The 21,436-nt window shown below is 25.8% G+C and overlaps 1 protein-coding gene across 1 annotated transcript in view; it reads right to left on the minus strand.

Annotated features, from left to right (window-relative positions):
• The window catches only part of LOC113791965 (uncharacterized), a 49,777-nt gene that overhangs the window by 11,113 nt on the left and 17,228 nt on the right, over positions 1–21,436 (minus strand). The gene's annotated exons all lie outside the window — the stretch shown is intronic.

Genomic DNA, 21,436 nt, shown 5'->3' on the forward strand with positions numbered 1-21,436 from the left:
AATATTTATATCCATAGACTAATCATCTGTCTGACATGTTATATATAATGATAATAGGAAGAAAAAAAGATTGTTATTTCAAATCTGTTTCCTTGTTGTTGTTTGGTCATTCATTATAATGAATCAGTCAAATATACAAAGGATACATTAGGTTTAAAAACAAATTGATCACAATTTTTTTCGTTTTGTTTGTTTGTAAACACGAAAAAAATCATGTTTTGTTTTTCTTGAATATAAAATCGATTTCAATTCTACAATTGTATGAATCATTGAAGCATTACATTCACAATGATAATGATGAACAAAAATCAATCAATGATGATTGATCAATGATCAATCGGAAATTAAACATATTTTGATTGCTCAATTAGTTTATTTTGTTTTGTTTTTTTTCTCAAATCAAAATCATATAATAACTAAAAGGACGCCCAATCAATAATAATCAGATTTAGTTGTCCAAATTGATCATCTTCAACAAATGTTTCAATAATTAAGAAAAGGTTTACAAATCAAAAATGAACATTATCTTCTAATGTAGAATTGTAAATCTATCTTCATCATTCTTTTCGTGTATGTTTTCCTCAATACTGAAAGAATTGGTCAAAGTTTATTATTCAATCGATAACAAGAACAAAAAAAAAGTTGCACTTGTAGATAAAGATGATGATGATGATGACCTTACATAACATAATTTGACCGGTGTTTTTTTGTTGTTATTGTTGTCCATTTTTGAAACGAAAGAAAGAAAAAAATAACATGATTGAAGATCATAAAAAATTAGTGAGAAAGAAAACCAGGAGGAAAATTTGACCCGTAGTCTTCGTAGTCTACTTCATATATTATATAATTGTGTGATGAATAATGTCGTTTTCATAATATCACACCTAAATGAATTCAGTTCAATCAGGTTAAAAGAAAAAAAAATCCAATAATATTTTCTTTCTTTCTTTCCTTTATCGTTTTTTTTCGAATGTTAGATGATGATGATGATGTTCTTCATCTGATGAGTAAATAAATGTATGTGTTCCTCAAATAACTTTGTTGTTATTATTATTTTTCTTTCACTTAGTCAATTCGTTAAAAAAAATCAATGTTGGTGTGATTTTTTTTTTGTTTCTCGTTGTTTTTTTTTTTGCATCTCACTCATTCAGCAACAACAACAACAACAATCGTTCCCATTATGGACCCGAAAACATAAATAAAACACTGAAAAAAAAGAACTTATGTAAACTTTTCATTTATTAGCCGAATATTTCGTGTTTGAACTAAATATTCGAACGATTTTTGATCCTTTTAGGTTTTCATCATCATCATCATCGTTGTACATTTTTTGCATCATTCATTCTAAACAAAAGAAACGAAATCAACGAAAAAAAAATTGCACCATTTTGAGAACTAAATAAAAAATCAAACATCAAACAAATGATGACCATACCCAAAGTCATTCATGGCCATCATCATCATCAGTGAATATCATTAGAATATTGAACGATCGAAAAAAAAAGAGAGCAAACACTCACTTACTCACCCACACACATACATACACAGAATATTAGAAGATGAAAAAAAATGTAAATTTTCTTTTAGTTCAATTCAGACTGATTTGTCAACAAAAAACTAAATTCTGGCGCCAAAACAATGATCAATTTATGCATTTTTTTTTTTTTTTTTTTTTGTTATCCAAAACGATTTTTTCTTTTTTCATTTCTGTTTATATATGAGTTGTTAATGTTAAAAACATAAATTATTTTAAAAATACGTTCACAATAACTGATCAATAATAATGATCACCAAAGTTCGATGATCTTTTTTTTTGGCAATATTTATTTGTTTCCCACATAAATGAATGGGAGCGAACCGAAATAAAAACAAAAACAAAGAGAAAAGACAATTTTTTCAAAAACAAAATGATAACAAATTGTCATGAAAGAATATGAAAAGATATTGATTCGATTCGGACATTTTTTTCCCGCGGATATTACACATTGACATTCAAATCTTGATATTATTATGTGATATTGATATTGGGGCTATAATTTTATGCTTATTTATTCTTTTTGAAAAATTAATTTTTCACAAACAAAAAAAACAATCAACAAATCAATTGAATAATAACGATCAATAAGATTTGGTTACGGATCAATAATTCTTCCAACAATCTAAGCAGATATATCAATCATGATCGAAGATAAATGACAGAAAGAATCCTAATTCAAATCGTATAGAAGAAAATTTTCATCTATTTATTTTCTCACATTCCACATATAGCACATTCGGATGTATTTGTAAGTAAGTAAATAGAATGAATAAAGAAGACGAAAAAAACGGAAAGCATCATTTATATATGCTTGTATTTAAAAAAAAATTTGATGGAAATGAGAGCAATTTAATGTTTGTGTGTGAATAAATGGGCTGAGACTGTCAAAATTGTTCAAAGAATTTATCTATTTCCTTGTATAACAAAAAGCCACACACACACACACAAACGTTCAAAGACTTATGAATAATATATAGCTTAGATATTTCAGATGTTGATTGAAACTCCTCCATTTTTTTCATTTAATTTCAATGTTAACAACAAATAAACAAAATACGAAACATGTATGTGTGAGTAAGAACAAAAAAAAACAAGATCATCAACATGGCGTCATCATTATTATTATCAATGATGATTATCGACAAAGGCGATGACGCCATATTATTTTTTTTATGTTATTGTTGGACAACAATAATAAAAAAAAAATAAGCAACCACCAATCATGAATGGCTGGCGAGACGGCATCCAATAGTATGTTCATTTATTATTATAAAAAAAGTGTTCAAAAGATATATAGCAAAACATAACAACAACAAGACACAAAAGTGGAGCGAATCATAAAAGAAAGAAAAAATATATGTGAAGAAATCAGAGCAGAGTATATATTATATATAGGCGGGCGAATTCAAAATAGCATGTTAACAAAAAAAAACATTTGAGAAAAGAATAGCATTACTATACAACAACCAAAAGAAAAATTTGCTCTCATTCATTTACTGTTAAATAAAAACAAAATAATGATAATAAACAGACCTATAATATATCACACATCGTTTGAATTCATATTTAGTTTGATGGTCTAATTTTTTTGTTGTTGAAAATTATTAAAAATTGAAAAAAATACTTTTTTCGCTTTTTCAATCAATTTATTATTATTAATACAAAATCCAATGATATTTGGAACAAAGGTTCATTCAATAAAGATGAAAAAGGATCGAGCCAACAATTTGATTGAACAAAGATGATCAATAATAAAAAGAAAATCATGTGGCTTATGGCTTTTGTTGTTCATTTTTCTTTATATTGCAATGGATAATAATAATGAATGAGGATTAGACTACAGCCGACCAACTAATCATTCTACATCATCATCATCCTAGTAATTACATAAAGATCGTGTATTGATCGATATTATTAATATTAATAATAACAATATTGATAAATAGAAATGAAAACATCGCATTACACTTATACAACGAGAATAATAAGATGAAGAAAATTGATTTTTTTCTCTTTCTCGTTGCTTTAGATAAAAAAAAGTGCAAAACCACACATACAACATGTTTTTTTTCGTTCATGTATTCACGAAAATCTAACATTGAATATAACATTTTTTTTTCTTCTTTATTTTCTTCCTATCTCCACCGATAACCGACAATTTTAAATTTATTTATTTATGTTTTTTTTTGAAAAGAAAAACATAAAGTATACATCAACCACACCGGATGTTGAGAAACGAAAATATAAAAAAAAAGATCAACCAATGAATAAGATTGTTTTTCACGAATTTAAAATAAATCATAACGTACAGAGACACACACGCAAACACAAGGTTTACTCTTTTCAACGAATCAATTGTACATGATGCTAAACATGATCATCATGAATGATGAAGAATGATGCGGTCATGTTGTAATTTGTTCTTTCAATAATCTTCTCTCTCTCTCTTTTTACTATTTAAAGAAAACATGAACATTATCGGTTCATTAATTAGATTAATTATATTAATAACTATTGTATTGAATCATATACATCATCGGTCATTGGCCTTTTTAAAATATATATATCGGCGATCATCAATGGTCAAACTTTTATTGAAATTGAATTTATGATAATGATGATACACAAAATGATGATAATGAACATTGGCGATTGATTTAATAGAAAATTAAATCTCATTATCATCGAAGATGAACTATCTGAATACTAATATATAAAAAATTATTTTTTTGGTTGATTATAGCTTATATGATCTAATTTAATAAAGAACAAAATTGTTGTTTACTCGATTCATTTACAGTTAATGTTTGCAAGCATTAAACATTTGTAATCAAATCATGTATGAAATGATTTTTCTTAAAGGATATGGCCTTGAGATGATAAAAAAAACAAAAAACAAATTTTTTTTATTAAATTTCAATGAGGTATCATCATCATCCTTATTGATTCGAGTATTCAATCAATGTTTATTTCGGACACGAGATATATATTCTAATATCATGATTCATCATTCGTAAATCCACAATGATCATTTGATCTCGTTCTATATTTGAATGAATGTTTAAAAAAAAGAAAAAAAATTCAATTTAAAATGTACATCACGAAACCGATACAGTTCGTCATTTTTTTCGAAAAAAAAACATTGATAAATATTGAAACGAGTATAATCACTATTTTTTTGTTTGTTGTGGTAGGGCTTGTTCAATTCAATATATATCGACCTTGTTGGCGCCATCATCATCGTCGTCGAAAACATTGTATTGAACAATAATCCCGAAAAAAATTCTTATTTCAATGGGAAAAAAACGAATCGATCTTTTTTCTTTCCTATTTATCTTTCACATTTTTATTCGTTTTTCTTGTTACGAATTTTTTTTCGCATGTATTGGTTATCCAGAACAAAATTCATTTTTAAGGCAGATAAATGAACCGAATGAGCATGGTAGAAAAAACCAAGTCACGATTAACAAACAAACGTATACAATACAAAGATCCTAGAGCTTGAGAGCTATAGAGATTTTAGTTATTTTGATAGTAGATTTTTTTCATTCAAGAAATAGAAAAAAAGCTGTAGTGATTTGTAGTAAAGTATGAAAAAAAATTAAACCCAAAAAAAACAAATCAGCTATCACCATATAGTCAAATCATTATTACATAAACCACCAAAAAAAATGAGATCTCAACACACAAACAAACATTACCATAAATAGTAGAAGGAAGAAATATATCTCATCATTGACCTTTAGCCATTGATCGGAAGATTTACCGACTGAAATGATCATTATTACCATTATCATCATCTCACAGAAAATAAAATCATTTCACCATTAATTTAATGACTAAATATGAAACCAAAAAACTATGGAAAAAGTAGAAAAAACTATGTTATGGTAACAACAAATGTAACAACAAAAACAACAAAGAAAAGATTACAAATAGGAAATACGCTTTTAACAAATGAGAACAAAAATGAATATAAACAAAACAAAACAAAACATCTCAATCATGTTACAATAATATGCACACATAATTACATACACACACACCAGCACGTTCATTCATTTTATAAAATTATGAAAAAAAAACATTGTGGAAAACATGAATGAATAAAATAAACAAGACCCAAAACCAATTCCAGGTAATCCGAAAACAACCACCAATCAAAATAACGGCAGCGTCGGTAACACCACCAAACACAAGCTTAAAAAAATAAGACCATAGAAAATTAATCAAGATTGATAATGGTTTAGCAAATAAATGAATGAACAAATCGCGAACGCGATATGTATAGGAAAATGATGATGATTTTTATCTATGGATAGTGGTTGATGATGCTTATGATGATAATGATCTAGGTATGTATCGATCAAATCTAAACAAGCTAAATAAGCTAATGTCAATCTCGGTTTATTTACATTTATGTGTGTGTGTGTTTGTGCGTGCGTGCGTTTATCTTTAATGTAGAGCAAATCGAATTAGATCAGATTCAAAAATAGAGATAAAATGTTGGAAAAAAATCATTAAATTTTTTCAATCACTGAAAAAAATGTTTAAGAAACATAAACTATATTTATATCTGTAGCAAACGATGTTGCAAAGTTGATCATGATCATCATTATTATTATTATTAATGATGTAGGTACTATGTAATTTTTAAAGCAAAAAAAATGAATGAATTTCTTTGGGAAAGATTGATGGAAACTATAGTTTATAAAAAATAGAAAACCGGATCAAATGATTATCAATTGAATTGAAATTGGTAAAAAATAAAATTCCAATCAATCTTCATGAAACAAATAAATAAATAAAAATTTTTATTCATCCATTTTATTAGATTTAAAATCAATCGAAAAACGACGTGATCCGATAGAATTTGAACCATATAGATTTTTTTTATTATTTTTGTTTATTTAGTGATGATGATAATTAACCTTGAAATTGATTTGAATTTCCTTAAAAAGTATTCAAATTTTTATCAATCAATAATTGAAAAAAAATCGATGAAAGTAAAAATAGGAAAAAGGGATTGGTGAAGGAAAAAAATCATCAATTTGATTTGATTTCGATTAGAAAATTTGGATAATTTTATTTTGAAATCAAAAAAAAATTCCCATTCTGATTGCATGTCTTGTTTATTTGGGTGGAGATTATAAACATTTTTCTTTCTTTCTCTTATTTTCAATGATCCTGATCATCATCATTATCATTATACGTTATTTAAAACAATTAAACAATTGTAATGAGGATATTAAATTGTCATCATCATCATCATCATCATCATCATCGATGAAAAAAGAAATAAAATCAAATTGAAAATCAATTGGCCTTGCCAGGATTTTTGTTGTTGCTGTTGCTATCTGGTAATGTGTACAAACAAATGACACGACAACGATGAACAACATCGTGTATATTGTGATGCTCTGGTATGATCAAATGAGAAAAAAAATTCGTGTAGGATGGAAAAAAATACCTTTTATTCACTTTCACCATTTTTTTAACCACTATTTGAACAATTTAAAAGATGAGGATAATCAAAAGGTAAATAAATTTTATTGAAATTTTCGAGAGAAAAAAAAGTTGACAACAACCAAACCTGAAAAAAATATGGCTGAAAAAATTTTCATTTTGTTTAGAGAAAATGATTTGCTTGTATAAAGATGATTTGTATTTGCGTTCAACAACAACAAAAAAAGGATGTATATGGAACAAATTTATTTTCATTTTCAACGGCCATAAAACACACACACATACACAACTGATTGTAAACATTATTGAAAACAAAAAATATCGGGCGTGCCTGGACACGTGTGATATGTGATACCGGTGAAAAAAACAATAATGTAAAGATTTGGTCAATTTTTTTAAATTCTGTCTGACTTTCACACATCATTTGATTATTATTATTATAATTTATCTATTTTTTTATTGCTCTTAATTTTCCAAATCAATTAAAAATTTTCAAATCAAACAATATACGAATATGAATATAAATCAATCAATCATCAATCAGATTGAGATTTGAACAAAATCAACAAAAAAAAACATGAAATGATGGATTGTTATTTGAGTAATAAAACAAAAATAATTTCTTCAAACAAGGTCTACATAATTTCTTATTGAAGCATTTCAAGAGAAAGAAGAAAAGGAAGAACATGATAATTTTGACAAGCAATAAGTTGGTGTTGTTTTTGTTTGCATTTGATGATCTCAATTAGCCAATATGAAATGTGAAAACACAACACATTCAATAAATAAAAACAAAATAAATCTTTCAATCAATCAAGCGATTGATTTTTTTTTGAAAAAGACAGAATTTTTTTTTGTTTTGTTTTTGATTAGCAAATCTAGATTTTTTTTCGCTTTCTGGATGGAAACAAAAGCTTTATTATTATGATGATGATGATAATGATGAGTTAGAACAATGAATGTTTGAAGGAGAGCAACAAAAAAAAACAAAGTAATAATTTTCAAAATAATGATAATAATAATAACAAACACAAAGAAACATAGATTTTCATTATATATCGAGGCTACCGAACGAATATAAAAAACAAAAATATCAGTGCAAAAAGATTTATATATCTTTTTTACATTTAGATTCACAAAAAAACATGGATCCGAATGATGGTATTAAAAAAATGATTGAATCTTTAAGAAAACAAAAAAAAATTAAATTAATTAATCAAAATAAAAAACAAAAGAAATTTTCGATTATTTTGATAACAACATCAGCAAATATTTCAATGATTCGTTATTGAATATATTGTGTTGTATAAAAGGGGGAAAAAAAGGTTCCGGCAAGTTTGCTATAAAGATTATGAAGAAGAATGAGTGAAAAAAAAAGAAAATATTATCAATTCAATTCAAAACAAACATGAAATTGAATTAAAATTGTATATTCAATTAGCCAAAAAAGAAACGAACAAATTTTACATTGTTTTTTTCATTTTATTAATTCAATTGATTGAAACGTAAAAAAAAATCCATTGTTGTTTGTCCATCCAATGATGATGATGAAAATGTAATTGAAAGATATTTTTTTATTGCTAAAATTACGATCATTTTCAAGATGTTTATTCACGATTCACATCGACAAATAACAATCCTAATTCCATAATAAATATAACAGATGTATGTTTTCTGAAAAAAATTTTCCATTCATTCACTTAGTTCATGTGAAAAAGAAAATGTTGATAAAACGAATATTTTTGAAAATAGAAGGCGCCACTAGGCAATTTTTTAATTTTTTTTTTGAATTGTTGAAAAAATAAAAAAATAAAATTCATGTATAATTATTATCCATCCATTCATTCATTCAAATCATTTCAACATTTAAATATGATTCATACATTTCCGAACTGTATTTCGATGAAAAAGAAATCATCATCATCATCCAAAACATCGAAAGATCGCGTGTAATCAAAAGAATGTCGATGTAATAATAATAATGTGCTATGATGATGATGGTTAAAACTTGGGTAAAATTTGGGCGCCACGGCGTCATGTATGGAAGCAGTAATAATAACAACAATAATAATAATAGCATCACATGCTGCATACAATATAAATTCATATTAGTAGGCTAGTAGAGTTGTTTGACTGGTTTTTTTTAATAATCATTACATTTCTTTTTCACCTGATATTCTTTTTGACCGTGAAATCATTTTCATTCAATTCAATTTTTTTTCTCTGTTTTCACTATTCGCAATTTTGGTTGTTATTGAAATAGAATAAATAAATAAATAAATAAAAACGAAGATTTGGTTGACTAACTCAATAATAATTCTATAATAATTTTTTCAACTTTAAATGTAGATGATGATTTTGGAAGAGAGAAAGTGAAATATTCCAATTGAAATTTAACAAATGAAAAAAAACACGTTTACCTGGGAGCCATACATAATAAAATAATAATAACGTAATCATGAAATTTGTTGAAATTGTGGGCCAAATTTTTTGAAAAATCATACGTAATTCAGGGAAACAAGAGAATTTATTTACATTCATTTGTTTGAAAAATTTGAAAATGATATTTCATGAATAATCATTTGAAAGCAAATGAATCAAACATACAAAGAAAAAAGAGGCCATAATCAAGTTTCTATCTACATGTATGTTTTTTTTGTCAATTAACAATCGACAATAATTAAAATAGAAAACAAAAACAAAAATATCATCATTTTGTTTCCTATAGGCATCATTATAATTATTTCCATTATCTATATGAATAGTGATTGAATCTCATTGCCATTATGAGGCGTTAGAAATTATTATTGTTTGGAATTGTGTGTTATTTTGTTGATAATAATCTCTTCATTATTTTCATAATCATCAATGGTGAACAAGAGAGAGAGAGAGAGAGAGAGAATGAAAATTATAATTTAAATATATGAATAAATATTTTCATGGATTGTCAAAAAAAACGCATCAACAACAAAAATAATAATAATAATAATGATGCTAAGAATTCAAATCTAAAAATGAAATAAAATCATTGCATCCATGGATCATCATCATCATTTATTCATGTATTCAATGCTTAAAATATAGTTTATCATTATCATCATCATTATCGTCATAAAATTCTGGCGTCATTTGCTACTCATTAATCTGCCACTACAACTAGTTAGTTTTAATATCTAGTCTATCTAGGTAACTGGAATAAATTGAATAAATTGCAAACACACACACACACACACAATCTCTATTTATTTACCTTTCTATATATTTGTATATGTTTATCCATTTTACATCCATTTCATGCAACATGTTGCAATGGTTTTTTCACAAAAACAAAAAAGAAAACAAATTGTTTTGTACATCAAATCAAAAAAAAATTGGACAGGTAGGTTAGTGAATATATAAAACAATAAGAATATCTATACACGTACATGGAAACCAAAAATAGATCCAAAAAAATAATAATAATTCAATGGTCAATCTGAAATGATAATAATAGTCCATTGTAATTTTGGATAGTTTTGTCGATGATGCTGTCATCATCATCGTTTTGCCATTTAAATCTGATCTTTTCATTCAATTCAATTCAATTCAATAATAATAATAATTCATACAATTTCAATATGAAAAAAAAGTTGTCAAGATTTTTCTTTTCAAGGTTGATCTTGTTAACTACTATACTGATTGATTCAATTGAATTGAATTCATTTTTCTGGCCATTGTCGATGATGTGTTCTACAAAAACATACATACACACGCAAATCAGTGAAATGTAAGAGCAATCAAATGGTAGCACGCGTTATAAAATTGTAGAGTGAACAATTTTTTTTATATCATACAGGTGGATTTGAAGAAAAAAGTACGAGAGAGAGAAGTAGTAAACAGGTAATAACCAAACGTGCACGCGATAACCAAACTAATCATTGATGATGATGAAGTTGATGAAGGTGGTAGAAGCTGGCCATAATTCGTTTAAAAGAAAAATAGACTTTCAATCATCTTGAACCTAAAATTTATGAAAGATTTCTTCAGGCAATATTAAATTGTACACATACATAAGCACACACACATTTCCGATTTTAAAATGATTGATTCATCAAAAAAAAAATATAAATTGCTCAAGACAACAGAAGTAGAATGAAATGAAATGATTAATTTTTTTTATTCCTTTGAGAATTTTTTCTTGTTTTCAACATTTACTTAGTTACGGAAATCCAATATATGAATGAAAAAAAAAGAAAAATTTTAATCATTATTTTGTTCATCATTTGATTTCGAACAAAAAAAAGAATATTCAAAATCCATTTTCATCGATTAATTAGGTTTTTCCCAAACATACGTACGCACTCAAATATGAAGAGCGTAAAATCACATCAACGAAAATGAAAATGATGATGTCCAAATGACCAGATTATCTAGAAATTGTTGTCTTTTTTATTTTGCTATTCAATTCATTATTGTATAGCATTTGGGTACAAACATTTATTGAAATTTGTAAGACAAAACCAATCAGGTACAAAACGAAGAAAAAAATGATATTGAAATCACAATTGAATTGAATTGAATGGTAATCTTAATTGTGTTTGGTAAAGTGAACAATGCGTGTGGGGGAAAAAAATAAAAATTTCACCTGTCTGTTTCTTTGCAATATTTGCAATAAAATAATGATCAAATACGTAAATGGATTGACTATTACATAGAAAACATAAATGGAAATTAATCTAAACTAAAATTGACAAATTTGTTACGTAAAAATAATATCAAAGATGTGTGCGTGTATTGATGACGACGAAGATCATCTTGAAAAAATAACGATGAAATCGATATTATAATTTCGATATCTTGAATTTCATTATTTTGTTTTGTCATTGTTTGATTCAGAACAAAATATAAAGAAAAAATTTCACGTATCCGTGTGAGATTGTTGAATTGATTGAATTTTTTTAGCTTTGTTTTGTTTTGTTTTAAGTTTTATTTGTCGGTAAACAAAACATTACTATAGCATCACCAGACATAGAACTAAATTCAAATATGATCAAAAAAGAGTTTTTTCTCTCTCGTTTTTTCGCTAATCGAAAAAAAATAAAACAAATGAATGCAAAAAACAAATTTAAATATTCAAGCCTTTCGTTTTTCATTTATTCTTATGGCGTAAATTATACAATAAAAAAATTTCTATTTCAGTACATATAAACAAATATGAAAATCTTTGTTGTTGTTGTTTTTTCCAAATATTCAAGCTATGTCAAGTATAAAAACATACATACAAAGCAAAAGGCTGACATTATTTGAAAAAAGAGAAAAAAATTGGATCAAGGATTCGTTGTTTGTTCCGCAAATATCAGGAAGAAGATTTTCATTTTATCATAATGATGAATAAAATCCTGGAGAAGAAAACCAAACTTTCAACACAAACACTATTTACTTATCATATATCAATGTCATTAATAAATAAATTTTTTCGCAAATTTTTTTTTTGTTTTAAAAGTTGACATTGAAAAATTTGTGAAAAAAAACGAATCAGAAAACAATTGAATCAGAAAACAGGTGATCTAGATTTTTTATTTTATTTGAAAAAAAAATATTTGCATTTTCTTTCTTTTTATTACAAACAAACAAACAAACAATGAATGTATTAAGAAACTAAAACAATCCGGTATGCTGTAATTTCACGTTGCACGGAACAAACAAACAATATTTCGAAATCCATATTACATTGTCGTTTTCAATGACAATGTTTTCTTTCATTTAATTCAAATTTGTTTTAATAAGCATTGTCGATTGAGAATCATTCAAAGCAGATACATTGATAGATTAACAATCAATCAATCAATCAATCAACAAATGAAACAAACAGAATTTAGAAAAATAATTTGATTTTTTTTTCAATGTCAATGTTAAATGAAAGTGAAAGCGGAAAAAAAATTTCCCTAAACTTTTCTTCTATTTGTAAGTTTCCGTTTTCATTAGTATTAATCACATTTGTTCTCTTTTCTTTTCGTATCGGCTATTTGTATTCAAATGAATTGTAAACAATGTTTTGTTCAATCTAGAAAATAAAGAAAAAAATAGCATCGATTTTGTTATTGAACAAATCAAATCGATTCGAAACATCAATTGATTGATTGATTGATTGATGGATGGATAGATGAATCGATCAAATGATCGATCGATAGATTCAATGAATAATAATAATAATAATATCTGGAAAACCTAGAAACATTAAATATTGATAATTGAATTGTTTGGAATGATCATAATCATTATCATCATTGACAATGACGACAAAATGAATATCGAACGAAGGGCAAAAAAAAATACTCCCCCAATTTTGTTGTAGAACAATCTCTTCAATTTTTTTTGGTTCCTCTTGATTTAAGTTTTGTTTTCAATGTCAATTATATATGATGACGACGATTATTTGATTATATTATTAGTAACACAAAATACAACATTGAAATTTGATGAGAAATTGAACAACAACAAAAAAAAACTACAATATAATAATGGAATGTAACCTGAAGAGAAAAATAAATTCAACAACAACAACAACAAAAAAAAAGAGAAATCAATCAATCGAACATGAAGAATAAAACGGAAAAACAAATTGTAATTATATGATGTTAGATTATGATTTTCAATTATTATTATTATTAATCAATAATCAATTCATCAAAAATAATTTGAAATTTTCAAATAACAAATCAGATAATTTGTAGAAAAAAAACTAATCAAATCATTTGTCCTCGTCAATCGAATCATCTTCATCTAATTTTGTCATTCGATTTGTTTTATCATTGTGATTTTATGAATGGTAAGAATTTCATCAACTAACCAAACAACCAACCAACCAACCAACCACTCAATCCACCCACACACAAACGATATAAAACAAACATGATGGAAAATTTGGGCGTTCAGTGAAAGTACAGTGAAAAAGAACAAATCCAAACAAATGAAAAATTTTCAAGATCATTTCATTTAAAACGAAAAAAAAATTTAGCATTCAACACGTGTGGTTTGTCATTATAAATTGTTAATGTTATTATCATTATTATTATTGTTGTTGTTGTTGTTCTATACCTATTATATTCTTTAACAATAAATTACAAATCAAATGATTCAACAAATCAAATAAAGGAAATTCGTGGTTATGGCCTACACACAAGCGGGTGGATTGATGAATGGATGGTGTTGATAATGATGTGATCGTGATCGTGAGATCTAAATTTTATTTTATTTTATTTTTGCTAATTTTGGAACGAGAATAACAATGGTAAAAAAAAATGAAACAACAACGTTAATGATGTTGAATATCCCTGAAATAGAAACAAATAATCATCATAAACATAATGACAATAGATGGAAAGAATCAGAAAAAAATGTGCCATAAACATTTATACAGAAGCCGATTGTATGCTGTATGTTTCCATTGAAAATTTTTCATTATAAATTGGAACAATTTTAATAACAACAAAAAAAAGAGGAAACGTCAAGTTTTTGGTGACATTATCATTTCCGGATAAGGAATTTGATTTATTTCATTTGATTTACAGTATGTAATGGAAATGAGAATCTATTTTTGCAAATACCTTATTCATTATTATTGATTATCATTCGGATTATGAAGTAAAAAGGAATTTTTTTTAGAATTCATTAAATGAATTCAAGCGTTGGCGTATTGAGAAGAGAAATTTGTTATTTTTGTATTTATTTTATTTTTTGTTTGTTTAAATGTTCTCATCAATATTAATGATTATTATTTTCCCCTTATTAATAATAAATGGTAATGATTAACTATTATGAATTACGGTAAAACCTTGATACATATTTTTTCTGCATTTAAACGGTTGAACACCACAAATTATTGAATTTAATACACGGCAGGTAAAGGAACAAAAATTGATTATAAAGATCAAGATCAAGTTTATGAAAGTAAAATGCATTAATTTAATGCTAATGATAAACATAATATCAATTATGGACAATAGACACTAATATTCGTAGGTGATTAACAAAGGTGTTAGAATCATTAATCAAAAGCAAAAGGAAAAGAAGAAAAAAAGTTGAAAATTCATAAAAAAAATAGTTCATTCAATGGTTATTTTTGATAGCTATTCAAATATTGAAATAAAATGAAAATATGATCAACAGAAAAAGAAAAAAAATGTATCAAGCGACAACAACAACAAAAATGAAATCATTTCATGCTTGTCTGGCTGAGAAAAAAAAGCCTTCGAAATATACATCCAAATACATTCATCATTATGATGATGATCATCATACACATCATTTTCATCGGATATCCATCATGGATTTTTTCAAAAAAAAAAAAAAAAATTGTACTACCAATTTTGAATATCACACAAGGAGGCCTTGAAATATTTTTCTTTTGTTCTTCTCTATGTCGTCTGATGATGATGATGACGACGACGACGACCATTACCATCACCAATTTCATTTTGTAAATGTCCATTTTTGGGAACTTTGTTATACATACATTTGAAATGTACGCATTCAAATATACATACAAACACTTGTTTCATTAGTTGATGCTATTTTATGATGATGACGATTATTACAATTCAAATAAATTTTTTATTTTTTATTTTAAAAAGAAGAGAGTGATGGTCAGTCAGCGACAAGTGTGTATGTGGCCTATTATTCTATTGATCAATTTCGATATATCCATGAAGGAAAAACTAATGATTCAAATCGTCATTTGAATTTTGAATCGAAAAAAGAACAAAACTAAATCACTATTTTTGATTGACATGTTGTAATAGAATCATCATTACGAATATATAACATTTTATGTCGAAATAATGAATATAATAATAATAATAATCATCATTATATATGATAATTGAAATGCCATGATAGAGTGGTGACAATATGGAACCTTTTTTTCATTTTCATACCATTTTTTTATCATTCAAGTCTAGCATTTTTTTCTTTTATTTCATTTGACAAATAGATCATTGAATGCTTCCTTTTCTCTACCTACACACACACTTACACTCACATAAATACAAATGGACACATTACCTTTGGAATGATATAAATTCAAAGTTAATGATTGTCGCCATTTGTAGATTTTTTTAAAAAAATAATGACGATGATCATGATAAAAATGAAAACAATATGAACAATCAAAATCAAGGATAATTTTTTTTAAATCTTAATCCACTAATATTAGACGTTTTAATGTAGATTTGATAATGTTTTTTTTTCTTTTAAAACGAAAAGGTGTTCAATTTTTATACTCACTGCTAAGCAAACAACAGAAACACGTGATAATCACGTTTAAAAATTTTTAAATAATTATTATTACCAGTAATATATAAGTAGCGCAAGGTTATATATTCTTCACATCATAATTATTTTATTGGAGAAAAACAAACAAACAAATGAAAAAAGTCTCTTCCTTTTTGTTTTGTTTCAAAACAAAAAAACTTTAAAATAATTTTAATTTTAATAAACGTTTAAAAAATGAGAAAAAAAAAGAAATCTTAAAGTAATTGTTGTAAAAGGTATAATATGACCTGGGTATAATAATATTAACATTTTCAACAATTTTTTCGGTTTCCTTATAAAACTTTTCATTATTGTTGTGATTGTTGTTGTTAAAAATGATAATCCTAAAGCAACAACAATATTTATATTTATCAACAGTAATTATCGAATTTAAAAAATACTTTTTGAAAAAAAATGTTTTCAAACAAAAACCTTGAAAAATTAAAATCCAGATTAAATAGTTGTGACAAAATTTTCTTATTTTTTTTCACATAAAAAATCATGTGTGTATTTAGCTTATTCCATTTGAATATTGTTGGTGTGATCAGAATTATCCATTTAAAATTTTTTGATTTTTTTAAAATCCAAATGAAATGAAAAGTTTAATGATGTTTATTTTCACTTTTAAATTTTTTGTTTTCTTAAAAATTGACCATACACAAACAAACCGATCACACATAGAAAAAAACGCAGATGAGCACGCACAGAAGCCATCATCATTGATTACTTGATGATAATTTTGATCCAGAAAAGAAAACAACAACAAAAACAGAAACGTTGAGAAATATTTTTTTTGAGAAAAAAAAGATTACCTTGAGAACATGAATGAATGAATGAAAAAATTCATCATCATGTTGTGGACATTTCGAATAATAAATTAAAGATGACACACAACACGCAATTCCATGTTAACCTCTTTATTTTTTTGGTTTTCCATCTCATCACATTTTCTGATTTTCTGATCCAAATACTTAACAAAATCACACATATACTTTATGTATTCTACTTCATTTATGAAATCAACGAATCAAATTCAAATAATGAAATTAATTTCAAAATTTGAAGCCAATTCATCATGTCATCAGATCACCAGATCTGTTACATTTCCAATTCGACACACACACATAAACACATTTATGAAGTGAAAGAAAACAGATATGAAATCAATTGAAAATCTCGAATGACATACATGGGTGCCATTGAAACTGAATTAAATTTTGAACAAAAAAAAAAATTCATATGAAAGAAATGAAGAGGTGAAGAAAATAGATATAAACAACAGGTAATAAGTGTCTGTGTGTATTGTATTATTTGGAAATCAGAAAATTTTGTCATACCAAAACAAGACGATATTCTTCATCTTCTTCTTTTTCCATATTCAGATCTGTACACTATTATCCAATTGAAATGTAATGACAAGCACCCATATAAACAGACAAAAATGATAATGATGATGATAAACAGCATGAATGAGAAAAAAAAACGAACGAATAATTAAATTTGAAATCAACATGTCATCATCATCATCATCACCACCACCACCTAGCGCTATTACTGAATGAATACAAAACAACACCTTTGCATGAAAATAAAACAAATATCGAAAAGAAAAATGATAAAGAAATATATTGAATAATGATAATTAATCAATTTAAAATGATAACTAAATCAACAATATGAAAATAAAGATGAGATAAATCATTTCATTTAATCCTTTTTTCTATTTGAATTAATTTGCCTAAACATTGATAAATATTTCCGTTTTTTAAAAATCTCTTTTTCTCTCGTAAAAACGGAAATCAATCAATCATTAAAATTTCAGATAATTTTTTTCGTGATCAATTCATCATTGGTTTTTTGTTTGTTTGTTCAGCAGTTTTTTTTACTTAGTGGCCATGAATCGTATTGTCCTTTGAATTTCATCATTATAATTAAATCACAATCCAAGATGCATTGATTTGACAAATAAATGATGATAGTTGTAAAAATAAAATTTGATTATATTGAAGATAAGATATTCAATAATCATCATACAAAATCATCAAAAATAAAATAAAAATTTGTGACAGTTTAAATAATAAAAAAATCATTCATTCATGTACTTATATGATTTCAAATTAAATCGAATCAAATAAGATCACCAAAGTAGATTTTTGTTTCCAAAAAAATTTTCGACAATGATGGATGTTAAAAAGATCATTATCATTCATTACATAAACACACACACACACACACACACACACGTATTTGATTCAGACGAAACAGATTTAAGATGATACAGACAACAACAACATTAAATAAAAACAATGAAATGATAATGATGAATTGAATTTGAAAATTTAATTTTTTTCAACAAAAAAAACAAACAAAAATGGATGACAGCCATCATATTTTCTTCTCATTCAATTCAATTTTTTTCAATTCATTCATTCAAAAAATAAAATAAATAAGTGGATTATAAACTTTAAGGCCACCGTAATACTCAAACAAAACAAACAGAGAAAATAAAACCATAGACTCAATTACCATTTCAGGTGTAAGCAGTATTATATTGTCTGTTATTATGATTTTTTTCAGGATGTAATAAGTGTTCTTATATGACCTATGTTCATTCGTGATAATTGTTCGTTCGTCGTTATAAAATGATCCAAGGTTTATCATGAAAAAGGATGTTCATCATCATCATCATCATCAAAATCATCATTAGTACATTATGTTTCATATGGCACGTGCTGATTGTTGTTGTGTTATGTTATGACAATTCTAAACAACATCCGAACCATATTTAGATTGTAATGAAAAATAAATGAAATTTAATATTCTATATCCATGTTGAAATGTATTACATAATAATAGCAATGAATTAGGAATAAAGATGATAAAATAAAGTAAATAAATGATTGTTTAATTAAATTGTTGAGAGTTTTGTAGGGAAAAAGTTGACGATTTATGACGGAAACTATGAAAAAAAAACCAAAAAATTAAGATCTCATCATCAATGCAAATATGAATGAATGAACAATATGATAGAATGATGGCTTGGAATGAAAACAAAAACTAGATCATATCCGAATAATAATTAATCTCTGATAAAAAGTAAATGCATAATAATTTCGAAAAAAATGATGATGATAACGATGATCAAGATGTTTTATTCGTCAATCTAATAATTCAAACACATTTAACGAAAAAAAAACGTTAAAAAAAGTTTATAGCCAAGTAAATCATCATCATTTTGATGGATTCAGATCAGATTTCATTGGTTTTTTTATGTACTCAGTTTTCTTCGTCATTAACCCTTTTATATATCGAAAAGTAAATGATAAAAAAAACACAAACAAAAAAACAAAGATTAAATGAGGATATTTTTCTTATATTTTTCATTTTGTGAATATAAATTGCCTAATAACCATTATGATAATTGTGTTTGATATGGACAAAATGTAAAGAAAAAGATTCACTTTGACTAAATAGATTGAATCAAAATGTAACAAAATTAATCATTTTAAAGTGTACATTAGTGAAAATCAAAAAGAAAATGATTTCAAAAAAAAAAATTTAATCAATAACGATGTCATTTGATTGAGAAGAAAAAAAATGTCATCATCAAGCATGAATGAAAGAAAATTGGCTGAAAAAATTCATATCAAAATCCTAAACGAGAAGAATGATGGAAGAAACATATGGATTTCAAATGATAAATCTAATTTATGTTTGAACAAAAAAAAATCCGAATTCAATATGAAATAAAACAGAAAAAAATATTCATCTAAAAACAAAAGATATCAATTTTATCCATTATACATTCAGGAGGATCCTAAATGAATAAAATGATGATGAAATATTAATATATAATGTACGCCATTGCCATCATATGTCGCCTACATTATTGTATAATCATTACCATTCATCAAATTCAACAGCAGATTCAAACAGCATAGACAAAAAAAAAATTAAAAAAAAAACAATTTAAATCAAAAAAGGCTGAAAAATCATTCACAGTATTTATATACAAATAATCAACATTCATTACATCAATTTTAATGTAATGAATAAAAAACAAAAGTGGAAAAAACATACGAACACACACACAATACGAAAAGAATTAAAATGAAAATCAACATGGACATAAATCAAATCAAATGAAATAAAAACAAACAAATAAACAGAAAATGAATGAATTTTGAAACATAATGAAAAGATTTCATAGTCTAAAAGAGAATTCATTCATTCTGAATGGTTCAGGATTAGTGGTCGACGAAAACAGGACGAGCTTCTGGTTGATGATGATAATGATAATGGCGGTTTACCATCATTTTCTTTTTCGTCACACCTTAGCGTCAAAACAAAACAAAATCAACATCTGGATCATCTCATACCATTTTTGTTCAAACATTATGAATTGAACAACAACAACAAAAACAACAAAAGACAATAGATTTTCGTTCCAAATGGAACATAAATAATCGAGTAGAAAATAAAACTCAAATGTAATTCCAAACACACACGTAATCATTATATAATAAATAAAAATGAAGTGAATATAAAACGATTGAAAAAAGAAGAAGATGATGATGATGAAGAAAAAAATCTCAGAAGCTGAATCCTTTCAGCATTTTTTTCTTTGAATCATGTATGATGATGAAAACATTTATAAACACATTGACATGTTATGATTAAATCCAAATTAAGTCAAAATGAATGAAAAAAAAATATATTTAATTTTTATAAACATAAACCAATGTGCATCCATCATCAATATTCATCGTAATAACAATGGTGATAACAAACAAAACAAAATAAAAAACATTTATGGAAATGATGAGGAAAGAAACAAAAAAAAAATTCAGCACATCATACAGCATTTCACCCCAAATGTCCATTTATGCACTAAAGCTAATGTTAAAGTGAATATGAACAAAAAAAATAGAGAAACGGAATGAGAAAAATCTCAACGAGAAAAAAACTTGTTAGAAATGTATCAAACATCAATGTCAAGATCGATTAATTCATCTGATAAATAATATGAACAAGCCAAAAAAAACTAGCCAAAATTTATTGTCGATCTTTATTTAAGAAAAAAAATTGAAAAAAACATCGATAATGGGTCACCAACACACAATCCGAAAAATCATACAGTCA

Source organism: Dermatophagoides pteronyssinus, unplaced genomic scaffold (assembly GCF_027571235.1).
Source record: "Dermatophagoides pteronyssinus isolate colony J.1.1.1.1 unplaced genomic scaffold, Derpt_VIB-CSIC_2022.12 sq0026, whole genome shotgun sequence".
In the NCBI taxonomy this organism is placed as follows: Eukaryota; Metazoa; Arthropoda; class Arachnida; order Sarcoptiformes; family Pyroglyphidae; genus Dermatophagoides; species Dermatophagoides pteronyssinus.